At 43.3% G+C, this 4662-nt stretch overlaps 1 pseudogene; it reads left to right on the top strand.

The window, feature by feature from the left end:
* The first annotated feature begins 1608 nt into the window (after positions 1 to 1608).
* Positions 1609 to 3234, top strand: LOC143388057 (TNF receptor-associated factor 4-like; annotated as a pseudogene).
* Positions 3235 to 4662: the final 1428 nt, after the last annotated feature.

Below are 4662 nucleotides of genomic sequence, written 5' to 3'. Positions count from 1 at the left end.
AAAGGTACATGATAAGAAAATTAAATTATGAATATCTACTCTACAAACCTTAGTCAAAATTTGTCAGTTATTTCAACAATTGTCTTTGAACCAAAATAAATCCAATTTTTGGAAATTTTAATATCAATTATTCCCTGTGTACAGTGGTCTCATTTTTTTCTGTTTCTTTTAATCTGGGACAATTAGTGAGTTTTTATGGGCTATTTATGTTATCTATGATTTTGAATGCTGTATACCAGTAGTAGTTTTTTAAATTTTCTTTCAGTTTAGAATCATATGATATGTTTTCATGAGTGAATTCAGATCATGCCATTAGAGGAAGACCATCATGCATACAATGCCTAGTTCTTACACTAGAGCATATTCTGGCAGCACTGACAGACATGGTCACAAACTATGGTCAGCCTCTATTAATGGTGGAAAACTTGTAGGATCTAGAGTTAGCCTCTACTTAAAAGTAAGCAAATATCTAGGGCCTCAATGACACAGGCACAAAAAACTGTGGAAGTATGTAGTGTCACTTTGTTCCATCACTGGTTATTTTTTGCTAATTATTTGGTTAAGAAGTATCTGCCAGGTTGGTCCATGATAAACCTAGTATTTATATACCCTTTGTGTTTCATAAATATTTTGGATGGTGTCACTTTGTGACTTTATAAATATCTGTTTGGTCCTTAAATTTTCATCCACTAGAATTAATATTTTATGGATGATTCCTCCTTGTGTCAAATGATTAATATGTGGTGGCCAAATTATAATTTTTTAAATTTGATTCTACAAAAACAAATATAGTAAAACTAACCATAAGTGGGCAAGAAGATAAAGCTTATAATTTTGGAACTCACATGCCTATATATAAACACCTGCTGCTATTTAATGCTGATTACACATCTTTTTGATGTGTTCCCATTTATACTGGAGTACTTTTCAGTTTCTCACAAAACAAGGTGTTTCAAACACATCATTTATTTTTTTTGTTCCAGACCTGTAATTAGCCATTTATCCTATAAGGTCTGTTCTCTGTTAGAGGAGAAATGTCTGACCAGTATTTGTGATGGTTGTCAGTATTGCATTTGGAGTTTTCATGTTAAGAACAGTTATATATATATATATATACATATATATGTATATATATATGTATATATGTATATATATATGTATGTATGTACTTTTTTAGTTAGTAATGGTCCTTTATTGGTGTATGGTACTGAGAATCAAACCCATTGCCTCACACATGCTCAGCAAGTGCTCTACCACTGAACCATAACCCCCAAATGTGCATATTTCATATAAAAAACATGCAAGAATCTTTTGTATATATCCTGCTTTTGCATGTATATATTCATATAAAAAGATTTATACTGATATACTACATATGCATATGTAAAAATTATTCAATTTAGAATTTTCTTATGAATTAGAAATAGTCCAAATATTCTTTAAGAATTCTGTTTTTACATCTGTAAAATAATGTAGTATGCAATCATTTTTTAATTGAAGAGAGATTATAGACTATATAGTATTTCAAATATAAAGCATATTTCAAACACTTAGTGGCTTTGGGCGGGGCTGCCAGCCCTGCTTGCCGGTGTCTGCCACTCTCCCGCCATGCGCAGCTTCCACTACAAGTTCTTGGAGAAGTCCAAGCGCCGGCTGCTGTACCCTATGTGCAGGAAACCCATGTGCAAGCCCCTGCAGGTTTCTACCTATGGCCACCACTTCTGTGACACCTGTCTGCAGGAGTTCCTCAGTGAAGGAGTCTTCAAATGCCCTGAGGACCAACTTCCACTGGACTATGCCAAGATCTACCCATACCCAGAGCTGGAGGTCCAGATGGTAGGCCTGCCTATCCGCTGCATGCACAGTGAGGAGGGCTGCTGCTGGAGTGGGCCACTTCGTCATTTACAAAGACACCTGAATACCTGCAGCTTCAATTTACTTCCCTGCCCCAATCCCTGCCCTGCCAAGCTGAGTCACTGTGATCTGCCTGCAAACTTGCAACACAACTGCCCCAAGTGGCGCCTCAAGTGCGAGTTCTGTGGCTTTGACTTCAGTGAGGAAGACTTTGAGAGCCATGAGGGTATGTGCCCCCAAGAGAGTGCGTACTGTGAGAACAAGCATGGTGCCTGCATGATGTGGTGACTACTGGCCCAGCATGCAAATTCTGAGTGCCCCAAGTGCACCCAGCCTTGTACCTGTTGCACAAAGGAAGTCAATAGGTACAGAGTCACCAGTACCAGTGCCCAAGGCTGCCTGTGCCCTGCCCTAACCAGTGTGGCATGGGCACTGTGGCTCAGGAGGATCTGCCAAATCATCTGACGGACAACGGTAGGACTACCTTGGTGTTATACCCGTTCAAATACTCCGGTTACATGAACAGGGTCAGATGCCCCTTCTTCCTGTCAACCCCTCTTTAGGCCATGAAGTCCTAAATGAAGGCTAGGGTTCCTGGGAGTTTAGTTCTTTGAGTTCCTTCCCCCTGCTGTCCAGCTGCAGATGCTTCCTAGCACCCTGTCTTCCTTATGCCTAGTTGGGCGCCTTCTACCCCTGTGTCTTCCCTTTTTGGTAACAGTCCTCCCTTCCCTCATTGCCTGGGGCTTTGCCAACAGTGCTTTAAGCTGGGAATGTTGTGGCATGTGGAGGAGAGTGTGAAGCCACCTCTGGCTATGAAGTGTGCTCTGGTGAGCCAGCATTGACAGGAGCTTCAGGAGCTGCATGGAGAGCTGGAGGAACTATCAGTAGGCAGTGATGGAGTGCTCATCTGGAAGATTGGCAGCTATGGGCAGAGGCTAGAAGAGGCCAAGCCCAACCTTGAGTGCTTCAGCCCAGCCTTCAAAACACATAAGTATGGTTACAAACTACAGGTGTCTGCACTCCTCATTGGCAATGGCAGTGGTGAGGGCACACATCTCTCTCTGTACATTCATGTGCTACCAGGCACCTTTGACAGTCTCCTTGAGTGGAATTTTGCCCTTCGTGTCACGTTCTCCCTGCTAAATCAGAGCAACCCAGGGCTTGCTAATCCATAGCCTTTCATTGAGACTTTCCACTCTGACTCAAACTGGAAAAATTTTCAAAAGCAAGGCACGTGGTGAAGCTCCTTGGATGAGAGTTCTCTGGGCTTTGGATATCCCAAGTTCATCTCCCACCAAGATATCCGAAAGGGAAACTGTGCAATGCGATGCAGTTTTCATCCGTGCCTCTGTTGAACTGCCCAGGAAGATCCTCAGCTGAGTGCCGAGATTGCAGGCTCAAGGGGAGAAGGGGGTATGGATGGGACATGACTTATCAGGCTACTGGTTGAACCTGGAGAGGGGGCTGGACCCCCCTTTCAGCTGCTTATGCTGCCTCGGTTGTTACCCTGTTCTCCCCCTACCACCACCACCCACAGGTGCCTCCAATTGATGCTTCAGCCCTGGCCCCTGCTGGAAGCAGGTCTATGGGATTCAAGGGCTGGAAACAAGTGATTCCAGGACCTGTCTCCCCTCCTCGGCAGGGCAGGTATGCCTTGGTGCCGCCCGCATTCTACCTAGACTGAGGTACCTGCTCATGTGCTATATCCCAAGAGCCATAGGGGGAGGGGTTGGGAAGGGAGGTGTAGTTTAAAAAATCTGTCTTGAGATTGATTTTCTTTCCCCAGCTGTGTCCCTTCTGGTTATTTATTTCCTTAGCACCAGGAAGGCACAAAATGGGAGCTCTGATATTTAATAAATTCTGAATTGTATTTATTAACTTGGTTCTGGCCTGTCTCCTCCGAGTTAGTTAAGGCCCTGGGAGGTTGGAACTAACAATGCAAAGGATCACTGAGAGAAGCAATGCTGCCACTATGACCCCAAGATCAGCTGCCCTGAGGGGCCGCCTTCTGGTGGGCACCAGGGGGAACCACAGCAGGCATTGGAAAAGACCTGTTGCTTCCTCCTGGTGGTTAAATGGAAAAGGTTCAGGATAAGGCTGGAATCCCCAGTTCTTTACTCACCAAAAATTGAATGCTAAGTTATAAGCAAGACCCAGCCTCAAGCCTCTGGTTTGGGGATTGAACCCAGGAACACTCCGTGAATTACCTATATCCCAACCCTTTTTTATTATTATTCAGAGGGGTCTCAGTTGCTGAGGGTGTCCTTGAACTGTGATCCTCTGCCTCCTGAGTTGTATCATCAAGCCAGGCTCCTGCTGACAACTGCCATTTATTTAGTACTTTCTGGTTACAGACACTGCCAAGAATTTAATGCAAAATATTACTTTCCATATAGCTGTCAAGTTAAATTAACTTTTGCATCATAGTTAAAGGACCTGTTTAAGAGGGCCTTATTGAAGTTAATGAGACAATACATGTTCCTGACACTTTTCTAAGTGCTTCACAAATGTTAAACTAACTGAAGCAAGCCTACACATGGGGACTGAATAGAGGGCTCTTCAAGATGTACAAGGGGAGCTAGTGTTGTGGCTCAGTGGTAGAGCACTTGTGTGACACACTGGGTTTGATCCTCAGCAAAGTAAAGAAAAAAAAAGGTCTACAACTAAAAGAAAAAAAAGAGAGAGACACTTCAACTTCTTTTTGTCTATCCTTCATATAGGCCTCAGTGGCCACCTACAGGGTCCCATACTTTACCAGCAAGGAACATTAGTGAATTATGAGTACTCTTTCAGCTGGTCTAAGACAGG

The sequence above is a fragment of the Callospermophilus lateralis genome, unplaced genomic scaffold (genome assembly GCF_048772815.1).
Source record: "Callospermophilus lateralis isolate mCalLat2 unplaced genomic scaffold, mCalLat2.hap1 Scaffold_83, whole genome shotgun sequence".
Taxonomy (NCBI): Eukaryota; Metazoa; Chordata; class Mammalia; order Rodentia; family Sciuridae; genus Callospermophilus; species Callospermophilus lateralis.
Note: the sequence above shows the minus strand (reverse complement) of the source record. Positions and strands in the feature narration are given on the sequence as shown.